Raw genomic sequence first — 19,100 nt, 5'->3', positions numbered from 1 at the left:
GAGACAAATTTAATGTGCATATTCATTGCTTACATATTTCTAGAAATGACTCCAAATACGTTGCATCACACGTTAACATACACACTTATTTTTGTATAATTATATATTTTGCACAAAGTAAATAGTATTTTTCACTTTACAAACGGGATTTTTATCTCCGAAAGTTCGATGCGGATTTTGACGGCGAAGTCGGGTATGGTGACCGTTAACATTTTTCGGATTTGTGGACGCAATTCTTCGAAGTGCGGAAAATTTACCCTGCCAAGGTTTTCTCACAAAACAATTCCAATTTTTCTGCCAATCTAAAACATATATATTCGTAATGTTAAAGTAACGTTTCATAATTTATATCGAGTGTTTTAATTGAAGAGCAACTTCTGTTTGAAACTGAGAAATGAAACAAGTATTTTCGGGTGTAAGAATAACAATTTTAAATTTATTTTTGATAATCATAAAGTTCTTATTAATAATATTATATATTTCCGCACCATTTTGTAAAATCGTATTTTCTTTATGTAAGCAAACGAATGTAACATATTGATAGACAAAATTTAACACCTAGAATTTGATATGCCAACACGTTTCACGATTTATGTAATAATGAAAGTCATAGAATAATATTCTTATCAATAAATAATATACACACATTCAATGTTAGTTATCTGCAATCAGACGAAATGTATTATGCAATGCATTCCTGGAGCAATAATTGTTTGTTGTCTTTTCCTTCTGAAATTTTGCTAAAACAAATAAAATTTTTAAGTCTGAATTATGTGTCAGATCTATATATATATGATAATTTTATATGGTTCTATATTGAAACCACTAATTCACTTAGTTTTTTTATAGTTTTCATCTTTCCTGCTTGTATGCGGTTATCCATGTTGAAGTTGCGTTAACAGAGGAAAACATATCTTGATAAAACTATGTAAAAATCTTGATTTTGTAATCAGTTGAAGGAAAAATCGATTGAGTAGAAAATTGTACATTTTTTGTTTATCCGCTGCACGTAAACAACGAAGTAAAACATTTTGTCGACTCCTTGTTTTTCATCTTGCCTATGATATGTACAGGATGTTTTTCCTTCATATATTATTTAGAATTACTAAGTGATTCCGTTCATTTCAATATAAATAAATAATATGAGGATGTACACATGGTTTAATGGATTTGTATTATTTATCCTTATAGTTTCTTTAATAATGTTTTGTTTATACATGTGTGTAAAGAAACATATAGCGTTTCCTTCTATTGTGTCTATTATAATTGCTCATATTAGAAATGGCATATTCTCACAGCCACAATTTCACTAGATTGCTTCAGATTATTTTTTTCCTATGAAATAGGTTTGCTGCACACACCACTTTTACATAATTATCTGCTGGAATATCTTCACGTATTCTCTATACATTTCTTTTAAGGCACACATGATATAATGTAATTGATTTTTTAATATCCCCATTTTGAAGGGTTGACAGCATTGCACTTTTCACCTGTCATATTATATCGTTGGGGTAATTTCCCAATAATCTTAACTTCGAAGTTCACTTTGATGTCATTATTATTTCACGACTGGGTTCGTTTCTAGTCTGTTGCGAATTTGATCCAATAAATCTATATACAGTAATGTGACCTCGGATTTGATCTTGAATATTTTATAAACTTTATGCCAAAGTTGAGAATATAATTCCGTTCTCATGTTGAAGTGTTTAGGAAATTCTAAATCAACACTAACACAAAATAGGCATGTACATTACGTTTCGTTTCTAGTACGAAAAATCAACGATTCTCATCTACAAATGTGAAATTGATAATTACAATTTTAAAAATTAATGTATTTTCCTCTAAAAGCACTATTAATACACTCGAGAATCTAACTCACGTTTATAGCTGTTTTATAAATCTTACAGTCTATATACAATTTTTAGTACAAATGCAATGTACAGTACATTTACTCGTAATTTCCAAAACAAAATAAGTTGTATTTCAACACAGCAAGTTTAATCAATGGAATGCAAAATTTGACACCCTAGAGCAAATGAATACGTTTCAGTATAGATACTTATAATTTTGAAAATCATTCCGTGATTCGTCAACTCAACTGCATCTACATATATATATCTTGTAATATAATTTGCTTTGTTCATGGTTTTATAAATACGTATATTTTTATAAAGTGATCGAATTTGAACTTGGCTTGCAATATTAATTGTAGCTACAGTAACCACCGTCTTACCTATCTTAAACTGTGTTTCGAGAGAGAATGCCTTCAAATGAACAATTTTACTACAAATCCACAGAACCCGTTGCTATAGTAGTTAGCAAGCTGGTTTTGTAGTAAAAAAACAGCTCTGTTGTAAAATAAAAAAATTAAATGACTTGGTTTGATCATTTTTAAATGCACAAATATTATCGTTTGCTTCCATTCAATATTTATCAAAGGTCTCTAATTAGATAATTTAAGATTAATAAGAAATGATAAGGATCTATTTAATTTTGTAGAGCTGTTCTCGAACAATGGATATCCCAGAAAACTTTTTTTTTTTTTAAAGACAACTGAAGTCAATTCATGTATGTAGTATGTACCTTACTCGAGACTTATTTATTTTCCTTTAGTCTTCTGAGCTATAAGTGATGATAATACAATTGACATAACAGAGTTCTTTCCAAACGTATAAACTATAAAGAATCTGAAAACATTCAATTTTAAATCTTACAATACATTTAAAAAATTGATTAATCATTTTTTCTCTGCTTACAATTTCTTGTAGTGAATAATTATAATTCAAATTCTTGACCGTGTTGTTATTTTGTAGGAGCATTAAATATAATGTGATAACACTTATCAATTCATATGCAGTTGCAATTCAATAACAACAGAGTCGACAATTTGCATTTAAATTATTCAGTTCAAGGAATTGTACACAGAGAAAGTAAAGACTGAAATATTTTCTTGAGTCTGAATGAAGAAGAGTCGAAATAAGTACGAGCCAATACCCAACGTTTTCGTTAAGAAAATTCCGTAGATATTACCTTATTTAATAAAAACATATGCACGTATCTATACTTTTATTATTATAATATATAATGCATTTCACTTATATAGGCTTTACACAAACTTTTTTAAACTGAACGATATATCAATTATAGTAAAACGCACCCTTAATGATTTCCAAATAAAATGCAATTAATATAACTTAATGGAAGTGTAGTTTTTATGTAAAAAAATAACTTTATTCTTGCTAATATATAATTAATTATAATATTACAGACTTGACAATATAAACTACGCGAATAAAAATATTCGAGAGACACTCCTTTCATACAAGTTATTTTTAAACCGGAACTCAGTTTAGTATTTTGCAACCTTTCTTGCGTTGCACATTTTTACGAGAATAAATATATATTTTTTATACAATCGAACTAGAGGACTTCTTTTACACGACATAAGTCCCGATCTATAATTGACAATAAATACATTTGAAATTAATGATAAAGTTCAAGTTCCAGTATTTTCTAAACCCACATATCCGTCCATAGTCACAAAAAATTACTAAGCTACCATTTATATTATATATTAGTAAATCTTATTATCTATTGACGAATTGTACAGGGTGGTCCATATGTCTTGTTACCCCCCCCGAATCAATGTCTTGTTATCTATAATTCAGTGTTTCTTTTGCAGAGATGGCTGACACAAGCTCCTACAATGTAGAAGAGCGCCTTGTTGTCAGTGTTTGGGCCCATGAACGTCCACATACCGGCAAGACCATGGAGGATGTGCGACGAGATTTCACAAGACGATTCCAAAAAAATGCACCACCAAAAGTGACAATACTGCGTTGGGAAAAGAAACTGTTTATGTTGGGATGTATCAAAGACAAACCGAGGCCTGGTGCACCAACCAAAAGACAGATCACATGTGCAGACCGTTTGCGCAGTGACTTCTGTGGTGACCGAAGCACAGATGCCTCCACTCCTGCACATGTGATCTGTCTTTTGGTTGGTGCACCAGGCCTTGGTTTGTCTTTGATACATCCCAACATAAACAGTTTCTTTTCCCAACGCAGTATTGTTACTTTTGGTGGTGCATTTTTTTGGAATCGTCTTGTGAAATCTCATCGCACATCCTCCATGGTCTTGCCGGTATGTGGACGTTCATGGGCCCAAACACTGACAACAAGGCGCTCTTCTACATTGTAGGAGCTTGTGTCAGCCATCTCTGCAAAAGAAACACTGAATTATAGATAACAAGATATTGATTCGGGGGGGTAACAAGACATATGGACCACCCTGTATTTGTTTGTTGGCATATGTTAATACGTTGACTTCCAACAAGGGATGGAGGTAAATGTACAACCATATGCATTTCCTTGAATTAGTATGAAGTAATGAGGAGTCTTGTTGGGTGAGATGTAATTGAAACTGGAATCGTTTGGAGATAATGACACCGAACAGTCACTTATTTTCTTGTTAAAAGTTAAATTTCTGTTACTGCTTTATTTATTATCGAGGTTTACATATATTTGGCTATTGTTATTATTCTAAAGGAATATATGAACATCATGTTGAAAGTAGGCCTTATGTTCTGTTACTTGGGAACCTACAATTTGAGGCTCGAATCTTTTGTCTTACACTGCCTTAATTTTGTATTAAATAACTCTACTTGCTTATTTGTTCACCTTTGTAACTTCGTAAAACCTTTGTTCAACCCCAAAATTAAATAACATAGAACGTCAAGCAATGAGTTAGCTGGTCAAGCAAGAATAAAGTTTTGCCACATTCTACTATTACAATATTAACCATATTTTCCTACAGACTTAAGCATCGCTAATAATGTTTTATGTCTTCAAATGCTGTGTAAACTATTTCCTATAATAGTTTTGGTCCTATATCTAACTGTCCTTCAGTTGAACCTTCAGTTAATCATGTTGATTATGTCCCAATACTAACTTGGGTTGATAAAGTTTGTTGGAAAGCGGAAAATGTTTATCTTCGCTGTTGTAGCCATGCATGTTGCTCGATTTAGTTGAATTTTAAGTGAACGGTAAATGGGATTATTAGTTAGAGATGTGCCGAACAATGACATAGCATAGAGCACGTCTGTTGAAATTAGCTGTGTTGATAGTTAATGCATGCTTTCACAACTTCCGTCTGTGTGACAACCTCGTTTCTACGCTTTATTTGTTACTTATATAGTTATGGAAAAGTAATCAATGTTGAAAATAACATTTAGTTGATATTGTTATGTTTATAGCATCGGCACTAGATGTTGGATAACATTGGCCCAATTACATTTATAAACGTAGATGCTTGATTATCACAACGATGCAAATGCTTTCTTGCAAAGGTATTTGCATTGCTTTCTTGGTTTGAATTAGCAATGCTTTTCTTATTTGTTGGAGAATATCATGCCGCGGAATCAAAATGAATAACTGGGGAAGCGATCGCATACAAGTTACTCTCCCCAAACACTGGAACAATAATTTCATGATCGTTTCAATCAACGGTGAAAAGTATCCCGAAAGGATGATTGCATTCTCAGATGAAGGACCAACAGTGGTTTGTGTGGCAAGACGTCAAATTTTGGATAGGGCGGACAAAGAGAGATTGTATTCCATGCAGATGGGAAGAAGATTCTTACAAAAATAAACCTCCTCACAATCATTTCAAAACAGAATCACTTTTCTTTTCCTGAGATAGACAGTCTGATGTGATTCAATATGCAATGATAATCTGAATGCGATTGTGTAGTGTACCAACTTATCTTCACAATACATTTGTGAAAGTTAATAATTATTTTTCTTCACGAATATTTTTTTTAACCATTCTGATACCATGCATATCCCAAAGGTATCATAGATTTTGTCCCCTGTTAATTTTAAGCCATTTTCTACGGTTCAACATTAACCCACAAACATATTGCATTCAGATACATAGAATAAAAATTAGAACCAAAGTTACCCACGTCTTGGTAACTTTGTCACTAATTCAAAATAATTTATTTGGGCATTTCAAAGCTACAAGAAATTTTATTCGCCTACTTAAATCCAACACTTTGTCGTGTTGAATACGAAAATGAGCAATTATCCAATAAAAATCACATTGTTTCCTTTGAATTTTGCTAAAAATAAGCAAATGACACAATTTTGGGCCAAAGTTACCTCAAGTTACTCTCTCTAAAGGAATACAGCATGCTCGGTGGCCTCAATCTCTCCACCAAAGTTCAAGGGTTCCAATCCAAACATGTGCATGGGTATTCATTGTGGACGTCCCTTCATCAATTTCATTCAATCACCACCCATTCTCATCGTCGCGATTATCCGAAAGCGGAAGAAAACAACGCTAAATAACAAAAATACAAAAAAATACAACCTATCTACCATTTCATTATTCCTGGTCCTAAAATATTTAAAGTAAACAACTACCCATGCATTAAATACGTGTAATGGGTGAAAATATAATTGAAATATCTTTAATTAACCCAAGTGAAGTTAGTTTCATCCATGAAATAATCCATGGATGGCAAAATGACAAATGTGTGTGTGTCTGTGTGTGTGTGTGTGTGTGTATGGTTCAAATTATAACGCAATATATTTTTCCTTTTCCAAGGTAATATTATTTTATTAAATTATTTACCTGGCTAGTATTTTAGAGAAATTTTAATAATTCAAGTAAGACAGATCATGATAGACAGAATTAAATATTATTTCTTTGTTATCATAATTATGGCACTTATTTTTTACTTAGAGGCAGTGGCGGCGAATGGGTTCCAAAACTGGGGGAGGACGGCAAGGACAGTTTACTTTTCTTTGGTAAATAAGGTTTAGCATAGTACAGGAGCAAAAGTCATAAAAAGTGGGGAGGGCAACTGCCCCCACCAATCACTGCCACTACTTAGAGGCAAGACAAACTATCAGGTAAACATTTGCATTAAATGATATTATAATTTATGAAGGTACTAAGTGTATGTAACCTGTCAAGGACTGCGAGGTGATAGAACAATTTTTTTCTGACAACATTATCTTTGAAACAAGGTGTATACAGTTCTTTAAAAAATTACAGTAATATACATTTCATTTTCGAGTTGAACTTCCCCGATGGCGTAGTGATAAAGATGTCACCTTGTAATCAAAGGGTCCTGTGTTTGGTCCCAGTGGGAGGCACATTATACAGTGGTTCAAATTCTATTTTAAACCGCATGTAAAGTCCAGAAATTCCTATCTGAGCATAAAGTGTACTTAAAATAGAATTTGTTTTGCCATTTTCGAGTTTTTATTTGTCATTGGAACTGATTGACAAAAATCCAGCTATACTCGAATTATTTTATACCGAGACACATCTATTCTATATATTGCCTAGATGTGTCTGAAGAAAGGTTTCCAGGTTTTACGGAAATTATTTCCTCTGGGATTTCTTTGCATATGCTGCACAAGTAAGAAATGGGTTTCTAAAAAGTCTATATAACTGGCAAGTAAATGCCACCTCTTGCAAAGAAGGAATACGATATTTTGTCGCTGAGATCGGAATGATAACGGTTGTTGTGTGTTGAGGATAAAACGCTAAGTTGTCTTGTAAAATGTTTTCTGTTATCTACAGGAGGGAGACGGTAGAATGCAGAGAACAACAGAGAATATGTGTGGTGCTGTTGACTCAGTGATAGTTAATAGTGTCAGTAATTGAAGCAAAGAGCAGAACAATGCCTCATATACACCTTCATCACTTCAAAGTGATCTTTCTTCTCCATTGACATGTTTCAAATATTAAGGCATTTTTAAGCATACCGTTTATCATGGTCAAGACAGATATGGCTATTTTTCCTGTACTAGACGTTCTGATTTATTTTCTTTAGTTCTGAACATCGAAGGACAACGAATTTACAGTGTCACAGCTCTTAAGGGTGTGCAGTTCAAAAAGCACTTGATCCAAGCAGTGCTGGCTGGAGTCTCACTATTTTCAAAGGGTCCTGCGGTATGTTTCGTGAAAGGTTAAATAGAGATTATTGCTTCATTAACTTTTGGATCACATTTTACTCAAGGCCTGCACAAAAAGACCAACCAAGCGAGAAAACGTTCTGCTAGTGTTAACTATGTACAATGTGCACATTTCGAAGACAAAAAACCTATTATTTTGGCCGTAATAAGTTCATGGAGTAATGGCCAAATTACATAAATAAAAATAAGTAGTAGGTATATGAATTGCAGAAAAAGGTGTAAGCTAATGATTAAGATTAACAAGAGAGTAAATGGCGTGTACCGCCCTATACCCTCGCCTACAGCCCTGAATCCAGGTAAAACATATAGATTTGAAAATTCTTCTGTGAAGGAAGTTGTATCCTAATGTAGACTAAATTACCAAAAGTAGAATTCTGATTTTGTTTCACCTCCGGACATCAAATAAGAATAATGAATTTGCACTGTTACAGCCCAAAAGGTACTGAGTTCAGGAAAATTTCAGAAATCATATCTGTGACAGAAATCATATACACCTACATGACCAAAGTGCGATTCTGCTTTTGTTTCATTTCTGGCAATCAAACAAGGACAACGATTTTTCAGTGTCACAGCTCCTAAGGGTATCGAATTCAGAAAGAACTCTTCCAAGTAAAATGTGCAAGGTGTAATATTTTCTAAATGTTTTATCTTCATGAAATTTTGGTTCCTTATTAGGACTATATCTTTCCAGTCAGGAATATTTCTAGCAATACATTGCACATCTAGAACCGACCTATCTTTCACAAGAATTATACACAATTTGTCGACACGTAAATTATGGTCTTGTGTCATGACGTAAACTGCTTCTATTTTCATTAGGCAAATCAAAGTTTTTATGCGATGCATCACAGACACTGTTATGATATTCTTTGAACAGTGCGTCTCCAATTCTTAGCTCTCATATTCAGGGCATTTCTTCCAAATCCTAGCTGATTTCAAACACCGCAGAAATATTTGAAAGTGTAATAATGGAATTGTGATTTAGGAACAAATATGACATCCTTTCATTATTTGTCAAATGCTTCCATTATGCGAAATGTGTATGACTGGACCATGTGCGCTTAGTTACCTTCCGTATTGAACCTTCGTAACTAAAATTTGACAGTCTTCTTTCAAGCATAATATTATGTTAATCGAATTAATATCGTTCACAATTCATCCTCTGATAATGTAAGTACTCCTTTGCTTCCTTTCCCCCTCATTACTGTCTATCGAATGCACTAGATAAGCATATAATCTGCTCTACAACATATTCTACTCATCCTTTGCTAGAATGAAAATTAACAAGGCACGTGGTGTTATGATTTTACCTTGAGTGATGTCAGTTACCTTTATTCAAATTGTGTTCTGTAGTGGATTTGATGCATAGTATTCTTGTAAATTTTTAAATGTAATATGAGGAATGTATTCTCTTCTATTTAGTTTGGTTATTTTTAAGTTGCTTCTCTTCCTCCCTTAGGTAATTAGAACGATGAAGAGGAATTTCTTGTAGATCACACATCCTTGTCTTAGCAATAATTTAGAAAACAAAGTGGCAATATGGCAATTGTAATCCAAACAAGGGAATAAGACAATGTTTATTTATTTTTTTGATAAAATCAGCTGTGACATTTTTTATCCTATTTACTCTTCAGCAGTCTAATCACATTTAAATATAATCTCCAATATGTATAATACAGTTCGATCAGAACCAGAGCTAGAGATTTGCGCGCGTGGCTGAAATAGTTTGGCTCAAATGCTATTCATTGGACTAATGCTATTCTTTCAACATGCACTTCATTTTAATATTCGCCGACAACGTAAGCCATCTAAATAATATATATATATATATATGTATTTCGTCTCAAGTGCAAGTGCTCCTCTATAACAAAAATCTTAACTGCAGCAAAGTTGAGTGAGATATAATTGTAATCCGCCAAAAGTTTTGAAATGTGCATTTAGTGTTACTTACTTATCAGTTCCTTGGATAATTTATATGTAACTGTGTAGTATAGCTACTGAGAACAATTATTATGGCATAGAGATAAGGGTTGATAGTACTTCTAATGTAACAATAATTGTATTCCGACTTGATGAACCCGTCGTGTGGACTGCAGAACGTACAGCATTGTTAAGACGTTGGCGAAAGGAGCGAGGAAGCGAGCAAAGGCTTCGTCGGTCGCGTTTGTGCAATGAGAAACCTCTCGCCACCTGATTCTTGAGTAGCATTTCAATGTGGCATTGTAAACACGGCAGAAGAAACAAGAAGTGGTCAGGGTAAAGGGAGGGCAGTGTTTTTACCTCTCAAGAAAGCGGCTGTCCTGCTACACTCTGCTGTTTACGGACCTTGAGGTGCAGTGTGGCCTCCAGAACTGCAAGCAAGGTACTCAAGACTGTTGTCAAAGATGCATGTGCTATAAATATACTTAAATGAACACCAGTAAGGAGAGTTGCTTTTCAAGTGAAATGCATCAATGTATATTCTGATCAATTCGGTTATGATCAGGACCGAATGCCAAAGAGAAAAGTAATTAAAAATCCTGCGTGTATGTTTAGAAATCACAACTATGATATGACTATCGACTTTCATAGAATTAGAACATGAGTCTCATTACACGAGAGACAACTAACGGGAAAGTATGTTTCATTCTAGTTATAAATGACTCGATTGCTACGTGCTATTCTTTTTCTTCTTCTTCCTGTTGTAGGTCTGGGCAACCAAAGCCCTTTCTGCGATTACAAACATTGATCATACTATCGGAGATATGATCTCCTAACTCAATAATTATCGAGGTAAACGACATCCTCAGAACATGTCGAATACACTTTAACTGATATTTTAAAATTTCTTCCATCTTCCTTCCACTTATTTCGGATTTCTTCAATTCTAATTTTGCCTCGTAAGGTTACTACACTTAATGACTGAAGAATCTCTCTTGTGAACAATTTTTTTTATCTAGTTTTATCTTGTTGACAAAGAGTCAAACATTCACTACCATATAGAAGAGCCGGTTTGGAAATTATGTTATATTATCTAATTTAAATTTCTTTCCTCATTTGTTTCCCAAAATTTCTTTTTAAAATTCCATTTAATCTATTATATTTTATTGAATTTTTCTCAGTATAGTTTTGGTTTTCGAACTGTAAAATATGGCTTAACAAATATACAAAGTCCATTACCTGTTCCATTATTTTATCGTTTATCACCGTTTTCACACTAGGAAGTTTTTTACCATTTATGGCCATTGACTATGTTTTATCCTCTGAAATGTTCATGTTATAGCTGGTAAGAATTTATTGAAGTTTGAAAACATACCTTTGTGGATCATCTTAACTTTCTGCCATTAATATCTGGTCATCTGAAAATATTTGTAGTGTTGTATTTCCATCAATATATATTCCTGAGGGCTTTAAAGATTTCCATTCCCGAATTATTTTACCAAGATGCAGAATGAATAATGGAGAAAGTTCACATCCTTTTCTAGGACCTTGATTTATTTCAAAGGCTTCCGTTGTGCTTCCCTGATCTATTTTCATTTTCACTAAAGGCTCTTTATTGTATTTACTAACTTATTTGGGACTTGTTAATGTTCTAAGACTTCCCTTTATTTATGTCTTTTACTCGATCATATGCTTTTTCAAAATCCATAAATAATACGTTCTAATTATTCCAGATAAAATATTATGATCAGGATACTCCTAACACCTATACGAATTCTGAAAGAAAATTAATATTTTATTTATGCTGTATGATTCGTTATATTTTACCTATTATTTTCATAATATTGTCAGAATATGTTCTAAATAATTAAATTAGTATTTTTTTTACTGCTAGACATAAGCAGAAATTTCAATATTATTGACTGAAATTTTATTCAAACTTATAATTGAATTTTACGTAAGTAAAATTGAATATGCAAAATACAATACCTAAAATTAAAGAAGGAGCAGTTCGGATACATTATAAAATATAGCTAAACAATGTAAAATCATTGTATAATTTTTTTTCTGATTATTTCGCAGATGGAGGCAATCGTGCACTACACTAAGTAGAGGATACATTCAAAGACTTGAATTTATAATGAGAGCTGTCGCAGATGCATCCCTTCTTTATTCAACATGATTCTGCAAGTTTAAACTTTTCGGAATACCGAAACATATTTTTGATGGAGACAAATCCTACTAATTAATATGGAAAATACAAGAACATGGATTTCGTTATGCTTAAGTCGAAGAGCTCGAGGGGTTAAAATCTTTTATGAATTATTTCTCTCTCTGCGTACCTTGTTTGGAGCAAATATTTTAAAATTAAACATATTAATCAATATCATATTATTTGAAACAAGTAAGGTGAATGTGTGTACTGGAAAGTATAAATGTTATTATTAGTACGAGGTTAACAGATAGTAAGTAATCTATGGGGATTAGTACAGGTAAAAAATAAATGACAAAATGGAAAAATGTAGAAAAGTTGATGATATTGAAGAAAATTGCAAAGAACCGTGTAAACACGAAGAGCATTATACTATGCTTTGAAATTGGAAACAATACTTCCAGATGGAATGTTTAGAATTACAAATTAATGAAACATTGAGCAGTAATGTTATTTTAAAATTGTTTCAAATTAGAACCAATAACATGATAATTGTAAATTTGTTGTGATTAAAAGTGAATAAAAAAATAACGAATAATTTCTAAATTCAAATTGTAGTAGTATATCCATTTTTTTCTAAATCTTTGATGTACATAAAAGTTCATCAACAATCGATAAAATCAAATCTTGATTCGATTTTAATTTTCATGTGCAAGGTTCTTGACAGGATCTATTAAGATTTTGACGATGAGAAGCATAAACATGTTAGTCCTGTATAATATTTTTGGGCGTAGTGATATAATCCGTAGAATATATAGTAAATTATTCTTATGCTAATATAAATGTAATTTCTCAGAGATCAAGATGAAGAACTTGGATGCTTTTTCTAATTGCAGTCTTTATTATAGAAACAAGTACATACAGTCATAGGGGAAAAAATATTGGTTAATGCTTGAAAATTTTGCAATCTATTTATATTTGTACTATGCAAGTAATAAACTTCGTACATGGAACGAAACAGAAAATTACTGAAAGATAAGGAACAGAATTAACCGAAATTGTAATATCTGGAAAACGTCAGAATAAATTTACATTTACAACTATATGAGAAAACATTTTATTTGGAATTTAAGAAGAAAATGCATGTTCACTTTCGAGATTAAGAAACATATTGTCTTGAGTTGTTAACACAGAGAAAAATGTTTGGAATAATATTTTTTTTCTTCCGGGAACCAAACATTTGTTTAAATAGTAGGCAAACAAATTATTGTTCACTAGAAATAAATCATTTTGGTAATTGTGCACATTTATTTAGAGTTACCATAAAGTTTGGTCAAAATAACCGAATTTACTAAAGGCTACCACTTTTTTTTGTTTATGCTTACCAAAAAGTTTAACCACACGCGTTTTGTTAATTCAAATAACTGAGTTTTTCCTGTAAATGATCTATACAATTCTATACAATAAGAATAAATAGAATGTTGATGAATTTTCAAATGCACCTCAGTACACATATTTTTTTCCTGTAAGAAACACTACTGTATAGATAACGATGCATATTTATTTTATAAAGGGGTCCTACGTTCGATTCCCTGTGGAGACGAATTAGACAGTAGTTCGGATCAACCTTTAAACTGTAAGTTCACTTCCGATTAGCCTCTTTCAGAATATATAGGGTGAGGCAGTCAAACAGGAAGATTAAAAAAATTCACAGAAAGTAGAGAAAGCAAATATTAGTTAATTTTTGAACATGAATGTACTGTACATGAGTTGAAATTACTAGTGTACCTGAAAAGTTATCATTTTTTAATATGGTGTCAGTAAGATGACGTCCTAGGTGTTGCACACATTGCCGGAGTCTCAGAGTAAATCCGCCCATGACGTTATGCTGACATATTGGTAACAAACAAAAATTAATTGTAACCATAAAAATTCAAGAAACAAAAATAAAGAAGTACGGTAGCATATATATATATATGTATTTGGAGAAAATAGTTAGTTTAAATTTCTAGAAACTGCAGACAGTAAGAATGATTTTCGTGTTGCATAAAATATTTGAATCCAAACCCTTGTAAGAGACTCATGACTTGAACGTCACTGAACGTCTTGTGTGAAACATTCTGCATTTTTCTTCAATGGAAATATAAATAACACTATGTCCAAGTAATTGTCGCCGACTGTAATGGAACAAGGCATATTCTTATTCCTCAAAATCCCATAACAGAAGCAGATGTGCACACAAATAAATAAAATAATATTCATGTCAATCTCCCCACCCCGAAAAATATGAAGTCGGCGCTACTAGAGCTATGGCGGATGGCACGATAGAGGCTAGTCAATAGGTAGCCAATCTCATACCCCGAAATGTATCGTGTAACAAACGGTTTAATAATTAATTAAATACCTAATTTTATATTCAACAATGGAATGCCAAATGTCATATCATACATTTCTAATAGAACTTAATGAACTGAATTTTTTCCTCCAGAAAAAACACGTAAAAGATAGGAAATATAACCTTTCTATATTCTCATAGGAACATGCATGTTTTTCGAGAGAAATGTCGGTAAATATATACGTATCAATCAATTAACGGATAAAATTACCATTTTTTGTTATAAGTTAACAAACAAAAGTTGTTGAAAACAGTTACATTGTCATATTTAATCTAAATTAGAATTTCTTTTCTTCAACCTTTCTTTAGTCTTCCTTCTTTTTTTCCTGGTTTTAGGTAAGGATTTCATTTATTATTGGTAGTTGGGCGATTTTGTGAATTAATATTTGTTTCTTGATTATTTTAATTAATTAATTGGACACGTTCCCATCATTTCCATTTCTGCTCTCTTCTATACATTATGTTTTTAGCTTCGGTCTACTAATACTGCTTTTTCATCATATCTTTCTCCACAATCGTTATCATGTCCTTTATCTGAACGTGCGTACTGATTCCTGTGAATACATTCTTTCCATGGTATGTTGTTCACGTTTTATTGCCATTTTGTTTTATGTTTCTTTTAGTTTGACCTATATCTTTGTCTATAATTTTTTTTCTCTATTTCTTATTGCAACTTTCACGATAAACCTCTTTCCCCATGTGTCAGCTTAGTGCTGATATGGTGCCTTTATCTTGCATGCATTACATTTGCTCTGCTAGTAGTTTTCTACATGCTAATGTTTTTATTCTGTCTTGTTAAATTTTAATGCATGCAGATACACCTATATTGTGGATTTACTAATCTTTAGTTTTCTAATTGTGATTTTTGAAATGCTTTGATAATAGTGTTAAGTATATACTTTCATGACAAGCATTCATTTTCGTCAATTATCTCACAAGTTTTTATTACAGTTAATATATCATCCACATATCTTCGATTTTAGTACTATTTCTTATTTTAGGAAATGTATTATCTTTGCTACAATCCTTAACATCCGTTTGGCTGTAAAAGGATTATCTTACAGATCTGAAATAAATGTTTTGGCACATACTTCTCACAACGTCAGTGGCAACTTTTTCTTTTAGTTATTTTCTCCAGGTTTGCTTTACAGCTCGATTGTTATATTGTCTGTAAGTTCCTCATATCTGAACTTCCTATTGCATATTATTCTTTCCAAGTAACATCTTGAAGTTTTTCTTATTATTTCTCTTATTGATTTTGGTAATCCGTAGCGTACAGTATTATTATATTGATTTACATTGATATTTACATTACATTTATATTAATATACAAGAGCTCTTTCTCCTTTCTGTACAAGGCCAGTCTCTTTGTATTATATCGTTACCTGATTTCTTATTTTAGGAGAAAAATATTCCTTTATCGCAACTTTTTGTCTTATTTAAGGCATTCCTCCAATTTCTTCTCGAGATTCTAATTGTCATTTTTCCTCATGGAGTATTTTCAGCAACCAACATCGTCGCCTTTACTAACTGTCGGGATTTAATTTCAAATATGTCTTCATCTCCTGGGTCGTAAATGTTTTCTTTCCTCTGAATAATTGTCTCCAGATTATTTTATCGATATCCATTTCTTTATCTTTTTCTGCAAATTCCATTTCCTTACTTGAAATTTCTTTACATGTGCTGCAATGTGAACAAAATAAAATAAAACATCAGTACATAGGAAACCACTAGCAGGAATAGATTCATGCAAAATGAGAACACCATACCATATATGGATAAAGTACTACGGGAATGACGTGGAAATAGAAGAAGAGAAACGTATAATTACCAATTGATTCAAGAGAAAACACGTGGGAAGAGAGTAAGAGGAAATAACACAAATGGACAAATAAAGGGGCAAGCAGAAAAATAAATTAAAGTCAGTGAAGGTAAAAGTATAAGCAAGCGAAATATAGCATTATTGAAAATTGTAAAAAAGGGAAAGCAGATAGACTTCATAAACTTATGGTACAATAAAACAAAATACCAGTATATAAAATTACCAAACCACTGAAAATGTTTTCGACAATACAGGAGATATGGCCAAGAGAAAATAGAAATAAACGTGGTTGAACGAAGCACGGGTACACAGAATATACAAATATCTGAAATGAATAAATATATAGGTGAAACAGGAAGAACTGCGAAACATAGTTGGTATGAACACATGAACGACACAAAATGGAAAAAAAAATCATTCTCACATGAAAGAATGGTGACAGAATCTTGATTTTAAGGCAAAATAACCATTAGAAAGTACGATAGGCATGAGAAGAAAGAAATAAAATACAAAGGAGAAAGCGGATAGAGGCAAATTAAATGTAAAAATTACTTTCCACCACCCATTATACATTAGACAGTACCGGTACTTCAGATAGATTAAAAAGTAACTCACTAAGAAGCTGAAATGGAAAAATAAATATAAATAGAACAGTTTTCAGTTTTTTGTTTGTTAACAGATTTTTAAAAGTTTATATAATTATCTCCATGATAATTATTTGTACCCCTTCAGACCTGATTTTTTTCAAAAACGAAAGAAAAAAAATTGCTCAAATGTAGCTATAAGAGCTGCCCTGGTTACAAAAACGACATTTATTTTTTCTGAAAACATTTTTGGCATGTACATGATCTAATCTAAATCTATGTTAAAATTAAACAAATTGTAGGATATTTACTTTCAATGTCGTCAACTATTCCCGCCATCATCGCTATTTACTCTCTATTTTCTGTCGGTGATACCAGGTGGCAGTAGCTTAGCGATTTCTCAGCAGACGAAATGTACAAAATCAAATGCTGAAACATTCGCTATCACGCATTAAAAAATAATAAATGTGATGTACATGATCATGTACAATGGGTCTGAAGGGGTTAAACCTGTATATTTTCTCCCAACGCATTTTCAATGTACTTCTTCAAAAATATACAAGTTTGTTGCATTGAAAATGTCGAGAATAGGGATATTGTTTTTTATGCAATTGGAAGGTACATCATACAGAGATATTCAGGATGGGATCTGATCCCCAGACTATACATTTATATTATACATCGAACACCGATCCAAAATGCCCACACAAATATAACAAATATTTCTAATTTATGGCATTTTCAAAATTTAAGTACATTGAATGTTTGAAGATTAGGAGACAAAACAAACGTTCTTGTTACACCACTTGTGTGACAATTAAGCAATCAGATATGGTGCATAGTTGAGGAGAAACGGGGTAGGAGTCAAAGTGGGTATGTCACCTCTTTTATAACCACAATAAGTGAGGTAAATTCAGATGCCTTGGGTTGATAATTTTGTAGGTATTTTATAACTTTTAGGTTTGTTTTCGAATTGGATTTAATCGAAATCATGCGGTGTGTTTCAAGATGGCGGACAACAAAGAGACTCCTCCTATATTTCTAAAGCTATAAATTCTGCTACTATTTTCAAATATCTTTCTGGACTGCATATTCGGATTGAGTAACTGGCAGAGGTTTCGTACATAACTTACCCTACAAGTTGGTGATGCAAAGTTTGAAATATAGTTCTTGTTTGGGAAGGAGCGATAGAAGAATAAATGAGGCAAGTCTCTGACTACCATTAAATTCGTTTTGAAACTAAAAGTATCACAGCTACTGGAAAATCTATTTGACACCGTTGATGGAAAGTATTTTAATTTTATCCAAGTTTTAAAATTTCCTATGTATCACACAAACACAACATTCAGATTCATTTCATAACATTACAGTCACACGTTATATTTGTCCTCTTCTACAACATTTACATTGAATATATATATTTGGTGTATAAATTTTGAACAGATCAGTGTAGCATTTGTTCTCAAATAATCTGACCTCTTTCCATAAAATATTATAGTATTAGAATGAATGAATGAGATAAAAAAATTGAATACATCGGTACATGCAGACCATTTGGCACTCTTTAGTATATGGGGAAAATCTCATCTAAACTCCTTAATAATTTTTAAATAATTAAAATATTTTCCAAAAATATATTTGTAAATGTTGCAGTATATAAATCTGTGTTCGTACGTTTTAATTTTTTTTCATGCAATTATTAGGCAAGAGATTACCATATAGAATGTTCAATATCCTTTTGCAGAAAAACTGTTGTGTATGAAATGTTCAAAGAAATTAACACATGGTTTCAAGCTACTGCAAGGTTTCTTACCTTTCCACGTCAAAAGTAGAATATCATTACATGAATATTTTCAAATAGATATTGGTTTACAAACGTTAAATACCGTTAATATAGGGTCTTCCTTTTATAATACTGATAACATTTCTCTCATCTTTAATAAAACCTTTGTTTGCCCATGGCTTTGTGTTATGTAACATAAGTAGTGCAGATGTACCGTAGTTAGTATAGTATATAAAATATAAGAACCTACAACATAATTATTGCATTATTTATTATAATATGTTGATGTAATTTTTAACAAAGACATCATAATTTCCAACAATTATTTTCTGCGACATGTAGTATAAATATATTTTGTGAAGACATTTTTAATTTATTGCTATTATTTAATAATTCCAAATTGAAATCATGTGTATTTTAAAACCTCAAAGATAATATTAATCGTGTGTT

This window comes from Lepisma saccharinum, chromosome 16, assembly GCF_977018435.1.
Source record: "Lepisma saccharinum chromosome 16, izLepSacc3.1, whole genome shotgun sequence".
Classification (NCBI taxonomy): Eukaryota; Metazoa; Arthropoda; class Insecta; order Zygentoma; family Lepismatidae; genus Lepisma; species Lepisma saccharinum.
Note: the sequence above shows the minus strand (reverse complement) of the source record.